The sequence below is a fragment of the Ornithodoros turicata genome, chromosome 9 (genome assembly GCF_037126465.1).
Source record: "Ornithodoros turicata isolate Travis chromosome 9, ASM3712646v1, whole genome shotgun sequence".
Lineage (NCBI taxonomy): Eukaryota > Metazoa > Arthropoda > Arachnida > Ixodida > Argasidae > Ornithodoros > Ornithodoros turicata.
The window spans coordinates 21,347,959-21,364,895 of record NC_088209.1 but is presented as its reverse complement, the minus strand read 5'-3'; the positions used below and the strand labels follow the sequence as shown (position 1 = coordinate 21,364,895).

Here is a 16,937-nt window from a genome sequence, read left to right as displayed (position 1 = left end):
TCCGAGGACGGATCTTTTCGATCTGCCAAAGAGTTTTCGATGTAAAAGGAATACAGAAACGCGGTTCAGCAGGTGAGCGACAGCGGGTAACGAGAGGAGACGGTAAGGAGACGAGAAGGTGAGAGTTGGGGTATAACGTTGTTTAGATGAGCGGTCCGCCTTCCTACACTCTTAGAAAAAAAGGGTGGGGCAGTTACACCTTTTTGGGAGGTAATAATTGTCGCATACGTTATGCCTGAAATTTTACAAAGTACGAATGATAGGGTTACCGCTTCTGATTCGGTGAGTGAGGGGGCGTACGCCTTTTTGTAGCATCTTGGCTATGTGATAATTGATTTTACCGCCCTTTTACACCCTTTATCAGACGCTATGTTGACTTAGGTGGTAACTATGGAAGTTACCATCTTTTCACAAGCTTTTTTCTTAGAGTGTAGAGTGGACTTTGAGTTTAGGAAATACAGACTTCACAGTATGGAACTGTAAAGATAAATTGCACCAAGACGGGCTTAAACATGAGGAACCAGTCAACGAGGCGTGTAAAATAAATTTGTTGGAGTGTATGGAGTGTGGAATAACGGAATAGCGTGCAAGTGTGAGAATATGCGAAATGATGTATGGAGTGATTTCGCGACCGCCCGTTGATGAGAAGCCGTGTAGCGTTTTATAAAATCCGAAAGTAACGACGAAGAAGTCGACCGAAACGAAGAAACCTGGAGTCGTCTCAGGATTTTCGACTCAGCAAACACGGTTAAAACAGACGTTCACCTCATAACGCGCACCTACACGCTAAAAACAGAACTTCACCGCAGAGCACGCTGTGCGCCAACCACTACCGCGAATGATATGGGTGTGCGCCTTTTTATGGCGATTATCATATATCCAAAGTGCCACAAAAGGGCGTACGCCCTCCCCCCTCTCTATTCGAATCAGAAGCGATAACACCATCATTTGTGGCAATGGTTGGCGCGCAGTGTGCTTTGGGGTGAAGTTATGTTTATATATATATATATATATATATTGTTCTTTCCCCTAATTCGTTGAAAGCGGGAGCACTCTTAAAACGAAGCTTCACCACATAGCACGCTGAAGGCCAACCATTATACAGAGTGATACCTCTATCACTCTTGATTTGTGGAAAAAGCGCGGGGCATACGCCTTTTTGTGACAATTAACATTTCTGCATAAGTGTTACAAAAAAAGAGGGGGGTGCGCCTCCCGTTTTCGACAAATCAGGGCAGATAAAGATATCATTCGAGATGATGGTCGGCCAGGAGCGTGCTATGCAGTGAAGTTCATTCAAAAGAGTGTGGATTACGCCTTTTGTGACACTTATGTAATTACGTTAATTGTCACAAAAAGGAGTAAGCCCTACGCTTTCCATAAATCGGGGATGACGATTAACGGTACAACTCTGTGCAATGGTGGCCTTTCAGCGTGTTATGTAGTGAAGTTCTGTTTGCATAGTGTAACAGAAAATAATATAAAACTGTTAATACAACACTGTTATGCATACGCACTGTTAAAACAGATGGTGGTGGTGGTGGCGGCGGTGAAGGGCTCCCCGTTGTCGGCCTCACAGAGGTGGGCAACGTCACAACTAACGCCCTGGGGGAGTGTGCGTCCTGGGCCGGCATCTAAGGGGACTGTGCCGACATACGTCTGAAAGCGTCCGAGGAAAACCCAGATAAACGACAGACAGCACAGCCGGCACCAGGATTCGAACCCGGGTACCTCCCAGTCTCGACAACAACAGAACTTCGCCACATAACACGTTGAGGGCAAACCATTGCACAGAATGATACACTGATGAATGAATGAATCACTGCTGCTTTGAAACAGGATATAGTGGCAGGTTTACAATACAATGATTATCAAAGACGATATAATCAGTGAGGTGGCTTGTTGTGCGTATTTTGGAGTGATGCCAATTATTCGTCATCTTAATTGATGCCCTTTTACGTCCAGAACACATGCTCTTTCGCGCAGAGGAGTTGACATGGCAAAAATTAGTCCCGCCCGAACTCGACAATGACTGTGGCCTCCCGAAGGGTCATGAAAAAAAGAAAAAAAAAGAAGAAGAAAAGGGAGCGGAATTTTAAAGAGCTTTGTTCAATCGCGAGAGAACATCTGTTATGTTGATGACGACGGAGTCAGTGCACGCAATCTTCTCTCTCCGCTATTCTTAGCCAAAAGCTCAAGTGGAAATGAACTGCACGACGCAGCACTACTTAGCACCACTTAAAGATCGCTTTAGTACAGCCATGCGAACAGGGCGTCCACCCTGGCGTTATATCGTATCTCCGCGAGCACTTCGAAAAGAAAGAGCATCTCAGGTTCATTTATTGCTATTGAAAATCGCTTGATGCATCTTGGGAAAGGCTAGCGGATGTGTATCTGTGTAGCTGTTGCTCGATGATGGTATTAGTGGTGATTCTTTCCTGCCTACTTCATCAGGTTCACCAACCCCTAGCGGTCGTCAGTCAACCGTAAACGCAACTGAGTGACCGGCTCCGCATCCGTGGAACCACAATCTCCTATCATTTTTTCTTTTTAATCCAATCCAATCCAACCCATCGTTGGTGATCTTGAAAGGTCACTGTAAGGGCTGAAAGGTGGTGCGGTCGAATTCTTGCAGTTTATGACATTTTCCCAGGGTTTTTCCTGCAAACTTTGCTGACATATGTCGGCACAGCTCCCCTGAAGTCGGCTCAGGACACAAGGTAACCCCCTCCGCTCTTAGAATAGAGCGCAACGATGGCGAGTGTATATAGTTCTCATTCATTCCTGCTCCCGTGTCTGTGTTTGTCCACGTCGGTGCAACGCTACTGCAATCTTAAAACATAAGTTCACCTTATATCACGCTGAAGTCCACCCACTAATGATTTTTGGGAAGCGCGGTGTGTACGGCTTTTTGTGACAATTAAAAAACTGCGTAAGCATCTCTCTCTCTCTCTCTCACTCACACACACACGCACACACACACATACACACACGCACGCACGCACACACGCACGCACACACACACACAGACACACACACAAAATGGGGCTGATTCCGGCCAGCAGGCTAGGCGCTGCCCCAGTGCCATTTGTAGATAGTGAGAGATGATGATGGAGATGAGGATTCACGTGATCAAAGCAGGGTGGAGAAGCCTGTTGATGACAGGAAATCCCAAAGATGACGGATACCTTGGTGCATAGGAACGCTACTGGACCAGGGAGGTGGGATTTATTGACAGAAAGAAAGAAGAAAAAGGGAGAAAGGACCGGGGGGGGATTTATTGGCAGAAAAAAGGGGAAAAAGAAAGATAAAAGGGGAAACAAAGGGAAAAGGGAAGGACCAGGGGCCCAGCACCTTGCCTATGGTAAAGAGGCGGTGGTCGATTGCATGCATTCCGTGTTGCAAGGTCTCGCGCTCCCGCTGGTACACACGGCCGTCCATAAGTAGGTGATATCAGGTCAGCGCGCACACTGCATGATGCACACAGGTCCGATGGCGCACGGCACAGGCACTGCCTCATATAACTGGGGTAAATCGTAAGCATCACAAAACGGCGTACACCTCCCTTTTCCAACAAACCAGTTGCCCCTTATCCAACAAACCAGAAGTGATAAGGATGTCATTCGGTATGATGGCTGGCTTTAACAGCGTTCTTTGTGGTGAAGTCCTGCTTTCCACGGTTCCTTGAGAGTGTTATGCGGTCACGTTCCGTTTTTAGAGCGGAACAGGCGCTCAGTGGCGCTACCATCGGATAAGGGACGGCGCCGTTCAACAGTGGTTCCGTTTTCTGGACCACATACGGCGGCGTTTTACAAGGCGTTAACACTACCGTAGCAGTACTCCGCAATCGATCATTTACACAGACGTCATGCTCAACACCAGGCACCACGTAGAATGGCTTCCACCGGACCTTTGATGAGCACGTGTCCGCTTCAGCATTCTGGCAATCGCGCCTTCCGATGGTGTGTCATATTATAGTTCTCGAGGCAGTCGCGCGGTTTCCTGCGCGCCTGGTGTTTGATGCAATAATTTCCGCCTGGTAAAATCCACGAACCTGACTGGGCACGCTCTAGCGCGTTCGACGCCATCCAACGCCATCCAAACCCGATTATCGGCGATCTGCTGCCATTACTAAGGCGGCGTAATGACTTTCTAAGGCCTACTGGACTTTCGTAACTGCTTGCAGAGCACCCGGTATAGAGAGAAACGTGTCATTTTTAGATGACGCGTCTGGCCAATTTACAGATGGAAGCCTTGCATGCTGCACATTGGCAGAAAAAAAACAAAACAATCTACACTTTTCAGCACTTAACACTCTTAAGAGACACTCTAAAAATAGAACTTCACCGCATAGCACGCTGTACGCCAACCGTTGCCACCAATGGCAGGGTTATCGCTTCTGACTCGAGGAAAGAGGGAGGCGTACGCCTTTTTGTGATATATCATATATCCAAATTGACAGAAAAAGGCGTACACCCCCCTCTCTCTTCGAATCAGAAGCGATAACTCTATCAATCGTGGCAATGGTTGGCGCACAGCGCGCTATGCGGTGAAGTTCTGTTTTTAGAGTGTAGAGCTTCACCGCCAAACACGCTTCCAGCTAACTATAAAACCCCGAATTGACACAGTTATTAGGTTGATCTGCTAAAACTTCGAGGTGTACGCCCCTTTGGGTGGTGGTGCTGGTGAAGGGGCTCGCCGGTGTCGGCCTCACCATCATTCCAATGACCACGTTCTCGCCCCTGATTTGTTGAAAACGGGACACGGAGCCTATTTTGTGCTATTATGCACGTGCATACTGGCAAAATAGGCTCCGCCTACCGTTTTCAACAAATCAGGGGCGAGAACGTTGTCATTCGGAATGATGGTTGGCTAGGAGCGTGCTATGTCGTGAAACTCATTTTTAGGAGTGTAGGAGTGGAACGTTATATAATCCTACACTCTTAGAAATGAACTTCACCGCATAGCACGCTCCTAGCCAACCATCATGTCGAATGATATCCTTATGTGCCCTGATTTGCTGAAAACGGGAGGCGTACGCCATTTTTGTGACAATTATGAACCGCATAAGTGTCACAGAAAAGGCGTACGCCTACCGTTTTGAACAAATCAGGGCACATAGCGATATCATTCCAGATAATGGTTGGCTAAAAGCGTGCTATGCGGTGAAGTTCATTTTTAAGAGTGTATAACTATAACATAAACGGCCATGTGTTCATAAAATTAAAAAAATATTAAAAATAATAAATATCAATGAATACGTGTAATATTAATGGCAATAAATACCGTAAACCCATCAATTAAGATAATTTTGGCCGAATGGTAAGAGTACGACCCCCCCTCTTGTGCACGCGCGCTTTGATAACATACGCTTACCGGCCATTTTGAATGCGTTGAGACAGCACGTTTTAGTCCTGCAGCGACAATGTCTCATCGTTGCATACTCCGAGCACACATACGATTTGCATACTCCGCGGGGAGCGCGCGATGTGCACGGAGGCGAAATTTTAATTCACGTGGACAGCTGCCGCCGGGGAATGCAAACATCGTGCCTCGCTAACAACAGTATTCCGAACAGTTTCTCTCATGCTCTGGCACGAGCAACTGCCAACTTTTGCGAGAGTGCGGCCGTTCCTGCCAAAAAAAAAAAAAAAAAAAATTCACAGTCATCGACCCTAGTGCAGGTTACGTACCGTACACGGTAAGATAAAAAAGAGAGAGTTGTTTTACCCCTTTTGGGGAATAATTATATATACTAAAGTATCAGTTCATTTCTGGACTAAATGCATGCGGCTAAATGAATGTCACGGAGTGGGGTCTCCATTTCACGCTTTGCAGACTTGTACGTATCTTGAGTACGTATTCAAAATACAGTATTTTAAATACTTTTTTTCGGTATTTTGGTACTCTACTCCATACTTTTTGCGACAAGTATTTTTAAAGTATTTAAAATACTTTTTTCAGTATTTGCTGTATTTCAGTATTTGCACCAGTATATATGTGGTGAAGTTCATTTTTAAGAGTGTACTACCGGCTAAGAGTGTAGGCGGACATACTCTCGATGAACGCATGCAACTACAAGATGAAATATAACCTAAAATGCATTAATTAACTATTTAATTAGGGGATTTCAGGCAAAAACGAGATAACGGAATGAGAGAGTAGCTTCGTTGAAAGCCATTCCACGATTAAAAAACCCCCAAACATGCACGTGCGTTAAAATATCCATCCCCGAATTTTGATATGCAAATGAGCCGACGCCGAAACCGCGGCGACCGGGAACACAGGGAGTACAGCGCTCATTTCACGTCAGAGGGCCACGTGATTTGGAGCGATGGAGATGATTGGAGTATAGGTGGCGCTCAGCTGGCCGGAAAAACCTCTTTCCGGCCCAGATAAGCATCCGTCGGCGAAGGTGACGCGCTCCCGAGGCATTTTCATTCGGTTTCGGTTTCGGCTCGCCAAAATTCAGCGATGGATATTTCATGGCTCGCACTCCTTTCCGGATTTTCGCTGGAGCGTGGAATGGCTTTCAAGTAGGACAGTCTCATTCTGCAACCTCGCTTTTGCCCGAAATCCCCTAATTAAAAGATTAATTAATGAATTTTAGGTAATTAGTCATCTTGTAGTTGCATACTTTCTTCGAGAGGATGTCCGCCTGGCCGTAAAACTCAACTGCAAAAAGTACATCTATGCTGTCCCCAGATTGCTTTTTTATTAAAAATTCTGTAAATGATAAAAAAGAACGCCATTTATACCGGTGTAAACATTTAAATAATTTATTTTACTAAAGAACAAGCTTTCTGACGGAGTCCGTCCTTCCTCAGGTGCGGTACATTGAACACTTTGTAGAGATATCTATACGAACTAATTCTTTTTTTAACTAATTCTCTTATACACATTAGTATAAATATACCTACCAAGTGTTCAATGTATCGCACCTGAGGAAGGTCGGATTCCGTCCGAAAGCTCCTAACGGGATGACCTCCTAACGGATTCCCGGGTCGCCACGTGCCTTTGCTAATGCGTCTGTGCAGACTTTCCGACGTCCTGCCTCCTGCCGTCTGATAGATTGCATTGACTATACTGTACAAGAAAAAGAAAAGAAGAAATAAATAAAGAAGAAATGCAACCACAGACGTCATGTGGTCAACAATGTGCCTGATGGAACTTCCTGGTGAACGAATTAACTGGCATGCGAGCAACGATATGCCCGTGTACTGTTTTCTCCATCCCAGAGGGAACGGTCTCTCTTTCTTCTTTTCTTTTTTTTCTTGTATATATATATATATTTTTTTTTTTTTTTGTTGCTTGCTAGAAACAGCACAACCATTCATATTACCCCGACAATAAGAACGGGAGGCGATCGTAGTCGTGCTCTTTCTTGCCATAGTACAGGCGCCATGGCATCAGTGAGCAGCATTAGTGACGACTGACGAGGAAGCGGTGTTGAGGTCGATGGCGACGATGGGGCTCGTTTTCGTCAAGAGCTTTAGAAAATATTTACCCGTTTCTTCACTTTTCTTTTTAGACTAGCCTGTCTTGTATAGCCGCTTCCTTCCCCTCGGGACAGCGCCGAATGTTGATGGAACCTCGCACAAACAGTGAACGCTTTTATCTTAACGTTAGCAGCGCCAGGATGGTGTCTGAGACCGTGAATGTGGAAACACTAGAACGTCCCTCTTTCTTTCTTTCTTTTTTCTTGTGTGTGTGTGTGTGTTTGTCATGAGTCTACGATACAGCAGCGCAGCCTGGCATTCTTTAACGAGACTTTGCTCGAGAACGATCGAGAAGATTAGATTATTACGTCAAGGGGGATGTATCCGAGCGTATCGCCCCGGAAAACTTGACTACTATCACTCCAAAAAACAGAAGTTTATAACACGATAAAGGACGACCATCGATAGCGTCATCACTATGCTGATTTGGGGAAAGCCCCGGGCGTACCCCCTTTTTGTTAGAATTAACATAACGGTGTCACCACACACAACATTAACACATTAATACAGACAAGTGTCACAAAAAGACGGACGTCTCCGGCTTTCAACACATCAAGCGACATGACGGTGTCATTCGGGGTAGGCTAGCACCGTGTTGCGCGGTGAAGTTCATCCTGCGAGCAAACCTTATTGTCTTTCTGCAGAAGGCAGGTGTTGCTCAACGACCCACCTAATACTTTGCTCTCCCCGACGGACTCACGCACCCTCTACTCATCTCCACCCTTCATCCTCTATCCTCCATCCGTCTTTCTTCCTTTTCTTGTTTGGCTATAATCGTGACGACGCCCACATCTGTGTGGCCAACAACGGCCCAACAACGGCGAACCGATCCTGCCATCCGTTCGTCGATCGGGATCGTCTGACGACGTGGAGCCACCAATTATCATTCCTGCTACCTTCGCAGAATTCGTCATATATAGAATATGCGGCAATCAAAGCCCCACGATGATATAATGTCTGGGACAAATGAGGGAAGCTGCAATTCCTCCGGTCAATCCCTGCTCCCGTGCGCCCAAGCGCAATCTCTCACCAAAATTGGTCAAACTGTAATTACGCGGGGACTAGCAATGAGGTTTACGGGAGAACGTTATAGCGGCGCAAGCTATTTACCGTACTGCACCCATAAACTTCTAGTCGGAGAGCCGTGCTTATTATTGTAAGGCGAGTTGTTTGTTGAAAAGATTTTTTTTCTCGTCATTATCATCATCATTGTCATCATTGGCATTATGCCGTTAAAACGGCGCTATCTATATACAAAACGGGATAGATTGCGTATGCCCATAGTGCTTGCGCCTTTTAAAACTAGCGCTTGTAGGCGTTGGAAAAATATTTCGGGTGGGGTTCTGTGGAGACTTTACATAGGGGAGCAGGATTTCACCCTTACTTCCCTCTCCCAACAACAACAACAACAACAATAAATGATGACGATGAGATGGGGTGTTTCACCGCGGTGGTGCGTTGCCCTCTCCCAAATGCACGACCGAAGGTACGATTTCGGGCTACGTCAGTGCGCAACGACATTACCTCGTCATGAAGAAGGTGCCCTTGCGATGATCGGTAAAGTTAGCACAATCGATGTTACGTCGCGAAAGAAAATTTATATTGTTGAGTTTGCGTCATACAAAGAATTTGGCTCATTGCTCATCCATTGCTTCATCAATTCACATCACATACCGCGACCAATGGCAACGTCACTTTGATATACAGAAGGCCAGCTCAATACCTGGTGGTGGTGCTGGTGCTAACGCAAAAGCTCGCCGTTGTTCGGCTTCACAGAGGAGGGCAACGTCACGACTAACGCTCTAGGTGAATGTGCGTCCAGGGCCGACTTCTAAGGGAACTGTGGCGACATATGTCTGACAGCGTCTGAAGAAAACACAGGAGAAACCCCAGGCAGCACAGCCGCCACCCGCCACCGGGATTCGAACCCGGGTACCTCCCAGCCTCGATGTGACATGGCCAGCACGCTAACCAAGAAAAAGATGCACAGACAATGAAATTCTTAGGTTGAACACGACCATGTAGTACTGGCACTGGCAATACTACAGGATGGCTGCAAAGGGAATTGAAGAACATTTTTTTAGACCAAAGCTAAAAAAAAAAAAGCCTGAAGGAACGGACGATACATATACTCTTTTGAGTCTGCCTCTTCTGTTCCTTCCGTGTTTTTCCGTGTTCCCCTCCTCTGTACTCTAAGAAAAAAAGGAGTTTACTCTCTTTGGGGACTAACTACATTGCCACAAAATAGTCCCTTTAGGGAGTAAATGCACGGGAGTAAATGAATGTCACAGAGTGTGGGCTGCATTTCATGCTCTCTTCTAAGAGTCCCGGGTACATAATTCGTGTATGTACATGCATGAAAATACTTTAAATTAAATCGTCAACCGTGCTATATCGAGCGATATCAAATCTTGCGACATACATTGGGCACAATTTCCGAAGAAAGAAGCGCTATATGTTTCTTACTCTGTGTCGGTGGAAAATTGCGAAGTTGGCAAAATTATACAGCCTTATGCATCAAATTGACCAAGAGCACATATTTACGCAGAGTGTTGCATTCGGAAGACCGTTTGTGAAGTTCGGTGACAAATTGCAGTCTAGGGGACTGGAAGCTGCATTTACTCCCCAGTTTACTCCTTTTTTTTTCTTAGGGTGTGTGACCCTGTGCTTACTCCTCAAACTCAGATGTTTCCCTCATCATATTTCATGTGATAACACGTGCTGCTTGTGACTATAATGCGCGAGGAATGCCATGTGCGGCCAATATGTACACCTTTAACCGCGAGCCGCTTCCTGCACAAAGAAAGAATACCCGATACGAAACGAACGCATCAACATCACCCGATTCCACTCCGAATTTCAGATTTAAAATAAACACCCGATATTTTTTCCCCCCGAATCCGGGAAAGACATTTAACCCGAAAAGTCGGACACTAAGTATATATAGAAGGTTTCGGGGCGCTAGAATTTCAAAAGTTACACCGAACTTCTCGCACCAAACGAGATTTGCTTTTACCCCAAGCAGAGTTCTCCGAATACTTTTTCCTTCGGCAAGTATAGTAGAAACATTGGATGGGGACATTATGGATTCCGCCCATTGAACGTCTACAGAGTCGCGAGTGGATCATTAGAAAGTGGTCATTTCGCCGCGGGCAGAATGGTCTGGGGGAGGTCGTTAAGGGTCCTTCCTCGTCTTGGAAACACAATGGTACACAGAATGTCCCAACTAACATTCGATAAGGCTGAAAAAAAAAAGAAAAAAAAAGATGGAGTGCTCACTACGTGAATGAAACGGACTGAATGTTGTTAGCGGACGCATATCGTAGTCGCCAGTATTTTTTTCACTGTTCCTGATTAATTGGTTAAATACAATTAAATAAACTGACAATGTGTTAGCTGTTAAAATATTGGACTTAGGGGTTCAGGTATGGGAATTGGAAAGTTATATAGTGCCTTGTTAAACACCCGACCGAGGTGTTTCCGTCCAGGTGTTTTTTCTGTCTTCTTTTATTCTGATCTAAGAAGAAAGCGAGTGGGTTTTCGTTTTGCACCACGTTATTCCATATCTTTTATTTATCGCGTATATTTATCTTTCTGCATAACTCATTCGTAAGTGACACTGACAGTGACGTGACAGTTCAGAACCATATAAAAGTGCATGTCAAAGGTAGTTCAACTGTATAGTAGGTAATCTTAGTCTGACGAAAGCAGATTCAGTGGGTGGGACTGATGCCTTCCTTGTTTATACTGATAAACGTTTAAACGTTTAAACTTGATAAACGTGGAAAACGGACGCAAACATAATAAGCAAGCGTGGCTCTAACCCCTTCATATTTTTCATTTTCCTTGTAATCTGAACCAATCTAGTCTCAAACGCTGGGTACGGATCATACGCTGGATACGGATAGAGCTGGGTAGGACATTCCCACCACCACGATAATCATCGTCATCTCTCATCATCGTCATCTCTTGTATTATATGGGGTAGCGTTCCATTCCTAGAGTGGAAAACCTCCCCACTTCATCGTCAAAATATAATTGCTTTTGTTGTTGTTGGGTGTCGTATTTGATTGCTTGAAATTTTGTTGCCAACCGCGTTTGCACTCTTATACCACAAAATTAGATCCTAACTGGTCCCCGCGTTGGAGCCTTCTGTCACTGGATAAAAGTCAACATTCTCCGCTTCCCGTTGGTGGGGATACATTCGAAAGTAGGAATATACAAATGGTGCATCCGAATGTTTATGAAATATATTCGGCTCAGTATAGGAATGCACTCTAAAAGCGGAACTTGGTGGCGTAGCACGCTCGGATTTGATTAACTGAGATTAGATTACAGGAGAGAGAGAGAGAGAGAGAGAAAAAGCTATATAACATAACTGTTTATGTGAACAATGCAACTTGTGAAAAGAGAATACCTGTACGGGACGCAGAAAGCACATCTAACACTGGTGTTAAGTTATTAATTTTATGACGTTAGACATATTAATTAACATATTAACACTAACATTGATTAATTAAACATATTAATTTTATGGCACTATATAGACATGTTCCTCAACCTTAAGGTGCTGCATACGAACCATCACAGGTCAGATTTATGTAAAACGGGAGTTAAAAGTTTACCTCGTCGACTAGGTGAGATAAGCTCCCGCATGCGCAGCTCACGCCTTGTTTGAGTATACTATGTCTTGAATTTATGTTAAAAATATGTGTAAAACTAGCAAAAGCCACAGACTTTCAAAAGAACGATATACTGCAGCCGCAAATATAATATTAACTGGTGTCAAAGCATGGCGGAAAGCTACAGTAACTCCTTTCTGAGAGTCTTTATACATAGAGCAGTTAGTTACTCCAAAAGTAATTAATTACTTTAACTTCATTGCTTGTTATTATTGTTTCACAGCTCTGGTCCTGACTAATGTCTCCATTATTTCTCGTCTTTGTCTACTTTAATATTATCAACTAGGACGGCACTGATATTCGGCCAGATGCCGTCCTTAAGAAGGAAGAAGTGGCGTAGATGAAAATAAATTCCGCAGGATAACGTCCTCATCTGACATCTCGTGCCCTGTATAGCCGAAGCTTCATCACAAAGCTTCATTTTGCTCCCTCGTTTCGGCTAACCTACATTTATCTAATCTAATATTCCATTTGCATACGTTAATAAACCACGTTTTTCGAGAACGAATTCATTTCAGTTATTATTCATATTAACTCACGCGATGAAAAATATTGAGTAGGACGCGCTGTCCCAGCAAACACTCGTCTGCCAATGAAAAGATTACATTCTCTCGTTCAATACTCATTTGCTTATGACGTACACAGAGTGATGAAAAAACACCTGGGGGTAACACCTCCTTACGACCGTTGACAGATGCGGAGACTGAAACTAAATTTTGTCAGTACAATCTAATACGAGGTGGTGGTATGTGTTATCCCTGCCAAGCTGTGTGTTTGTTATTCTTAGCCTTCATGTGAGAAAAAAAAACACTTTGTTTTTCAGTTCGCATCAACTTTATCAATTTTTATCAATTTTATCATGTCATAAAAATGTAGTGTCTGATGAAATTTGGTCTCGATCAGTTTAACGATAAGAATGCCAAAGTACATGTATTTTACCGAATAATGAGAACAGCAGAGGGAAGTGAAGAAAACAGCCTGCGTCCAGAACAGTAAAGATATGCAGGAAATCAAACACGCTCTAAAAACAGAACTTCACCACAGGCTCTTCGCCAATTACCATCCGGAATGACATCGTTCTGCCCCCTGATTGGTTAAAAACGGGAAGCGTACGCGTTTTTTGGAACACTTATGCAGTTCCACAAAAGGCGTACCACCGCGTTTTCCACCAGTCGGGATTGATGGCCATGGTTGGCCTTCACCGTGTTATGTGGTGAAGTTATGTTTTTAGAGGGCAGTGAAGCCTTCTTTGATATTCACAAGCTTTCATGTATAGTCTACATTTCTTCAGGCGCAAAACGTTTGTCACGAAGAAGTTCACAAACGTTTTGTACCTAAAGAAATGTAAGACTATACTACGTGAAAGCTTGTGAATACTAAAGAACACTTCACTGTTGGATTTCTGCGAATAATAAGACTGAAAATCCAGGACGTCGTCTGCACCTTTGTACTAACATGTTGACTTCGGAGGAATGCATAAATTGACAGCCCCCAGGGCTTCGCCAAGTCCTCTTTTCGGAATACACCGTAATGGACTAATAATTGAGTTATGGCGCTGTGCGGCAGGGCGAACCTCGTTATCTGTCGAAGTAATGCTGCAGCCGAATCCCTATAGTTCTCTCGTCTGTCACGATTTCTCAATGAGTATTAATTGAAAGGCCGGCCAGCAGCGGAGGGTATTTGCCGTTTGCTCACAATGTAGTTGTCGTATTGCAGCTGAACGAGTTAACCGTGCATTATGTGTTATGTGTGCAGAAACTCTGTACCACAATAATACATAATGCTTTGTATTTCGCGTAATCTTGCCGCGCAATACACCAATTTCTACACCTTCTTGACGACATTTTGCCTTTGCATTGCTTCGTAGCAAAAGTACCAGTACATGAGAGATATAAATCTACACAAAATTATTATTAATACGGGTACATAAATAATTGAAAAAGTCAGCTGTATATTTAACTTATCATGAAACCGTATATCACCGATACAGCATACCGTAGTACACGGCTAACACGCAGTAAGTGTGCGGCCGGCTATATGGCGAAATATAGGGAAATAATATTCTAACGACAATCATTAATTTTACAATGCGCAGAACCAGAACGTCCATGCTTGCAATAAAAGTGCACCTCGAGAGAATCCCAACAACCCGGGAAGACCTCTCCGATTGGCTAAGGTCTACCAATAAAGCTATATCCAAAACGATTAACACGCTTCCTCGATGGAAGATATCCACGTAGATATGATACGACGCCTAATTCATAAAGCTAATCAAATTTGTCTCCCAAACAAACAGATTAGACGCTGACATATGTCTTTTGCTAATCGTTTTATGTTACTAAAAATTGGGCACCATAAAAATACCAATAAATAAATAAATAAATAAATAAATAAATAGAAAACTGTTTTGTATGCTTCCTTCCCGCATAGCGTTACGAAACGACCGAATAGTAAGCCGACTTAGACGGCTAACATTCTCCTCCATTACACATACTGCAGCGTGCCTGGGCAACAGTACGATGTTGCTCACCTTCACATGCGACACCTCACTGGAAATGGCTGCTGTGTGCAACGCGTTTCACTCACATTCTTGCGCCGTACCCACGATGCCACTCACCTTTATGTATATATGCCCCCTGCGATGCCCCGCGACCTTGTTTCTCCGATTTTCCGGATGCAGCGACGGGCATCCACCGCCACCGCTGCGTCGCTTCGCTTGTTGCACGTTCCGACCGGCATCCTCAGCCTCTCACCATCCATGCGCTGTCCCCCCCAAACTGCGCTGCTCCACTCATCACATCTTCAACCTGTTCCACTGCAAAACTGGTCGCACGAATCGGTGCTCGACACCACTGGTAATCCCGAGATTTCTCGAGCACGTAGTTCGTTTGTGAGCTCGTTTTGTTTTCGCCACAAAGCTCTATATACGTTTGCGATGGCTCGTTTCGCTCTTCGTCTGCTACCGCGGCGCCGCTCGCGCAAGGATACAAGAGCAGGAGCGGGAAAGTAGCGCGGGCGCGCGCGCGCGCGCTCCTGTTTCTCATAGTTGATTGGATGCGAGAGTAGGATGACGTTCGTGTTTTTTTTTTTCCTCTGTCTCTTTCTTTCTCTCTTCGTATGATTTGGAAGATGAGGGAAGAAAGTGTCTCGTGAACGGAGAGAGTGGTGGAGCGAGCGGAAGGTCGCATGATTTTCGTATAACGACTGAGACTGGGGGACGACTGCCTGGGATTTTCGAGGTGTTGTCAATTGATAAAGCCGGCTCCATGAGGTCGTGGGAGAAAAGAATATGTAGGTGATAGAACAGGATGCGGATGTTCTCGTTATCTTTACTATATATATATATATATACCCTGCAAAGAAGAGAAAAACTGAATTAAAAACGCTGAAGTGTTCATTTCAATTCCTTTGAGCGTTTTCTTGTTAGTGTTTATAATTTTTAAATCAACGGTATTGGACAACATGAATCAATGAGTTTCTGCTCTGCAAGTGAAATTGTACATTGCAGACATGGAGAGGGGCTAGCTTCTGTAACTGATAATTTCTATCTCGACTGCCACTTTACCAAGAGGTTCCTTTAACGATGGCTTTTCCCAACGCTTAGGTGTTTCAGGTGAAGCCGACGTTGTAGAACTGCGGTTCTCCTACCGAAATAAAAGCCCCTCCATTCATCGTTTCGTATTGATGGAAAGTAGCATGCCTAACTTTATAACTTGTTGTGCCCAACGAAAAAACTAATAAATAAATACACGATTCGCGTCGCCTTGGAAGAGAACCGTAATTATGTTGCCCCGTATGACTGGCCAATTGGGCCACGCAATTGGGCAATCAATCAATCAATCATCCAACTTATTTCTTTTATGCCAGAAAACAACATAACGGGGGAGTGTCGCGAAAAAGAAATTCTATCAACTTGATCCCCCACTTTTTTTTTCTCCCACAATGCAATTCACTTCCTTGTATTTTCTAGATGACCTTATTGACATGGCATTTTTGTACTGTACTTGTCAGTGACGGTAGTTAAGCTGCTTTTTTTTTCACCTTCGCCCTGTCTGCTGCATTCTGTGGGAAAGGAGTCCCTGAACACATGACAATGTGCAATTAGAAGCACGTCATCAAATTCCCTTGCGTACATATTTTATAACATGGTCAACATTCCACTCGTCTCACATCATTCGCAACACATCAGAATAGTGCTAATTTTGTGAGTGCTAATAACAGTGCTAACTTTGTCAGTGCTAAAGAGCGTCATTATTTCATTCCCCCACATCGCCACCAGCATTGGGGTAACGCATTGCCCCCGGCGATGAAACTCCCCATTCATAATCTCAAAATAAAGTTATTGTTGTTGTTGTTGTTGTTGTCAGTGCTAACGTGCGCCGAACGTCCGCCTTTAGAGATCTTCCCACAGCGTGGAGTAATAGCTGGTACCCATCATCTTTTCTGTTCTGTGACCTATAGAATATGATGACGTTCTTAGCGTGTAAGTGTACAACGGCAAGGCTGCAATAATAACAATCTACCGCTATTTGGTTCTTGTACCATGATTTTATTTGCAATCCAAGAAAAAAAAAAGCCCTTATCTTTTCTTTTTCCGTATCACCGTATCACCGAGATGAAAAGTTTGCGACAAGTTTGGACTGCCTGAGAAAAGGTTGTTCTTTCACTGTTTTCCCTCGAAAATTGTAAGAAAAGAAAGAAAAAAAAAGACAACGACATGCCCGCTCCTGTAGGAATTATACTTCTTAGAGAACGAA

General features: G+C 44.3%; 1 protein-coding gene across 2 annotated transcripts in view; it reads right to left on the bottom strand.

The window, feature by feature from the left end:
• LOC135368331 (probable G-protein coupled receptor 21) overlaps positions 1-15,140 on the bottom strand; it is a 74,662-nt gene extending 59,522 nt beyond the window's left edge. The window contains exons 1-2 of one of the 2 annotated variants that reach the window (XR_010414751.1): positions 14,798-14,814; positions 7,004-7,086 (exon numbers count right to left, since the gene is read on the bottom strand). The gene's annotated coding sequence lies outside the window, so the exon portion shown is untranslated. Of the gene's footprint in view, positions 1-7,003; positions 7,087-14,797 lie in introns of those variants that run through there. The other variant, XM_064601529.1, reaches the window with a different exon arrangement.
• Positions 15,141-16,937: the final 1,797 nt, after the last annotated feature.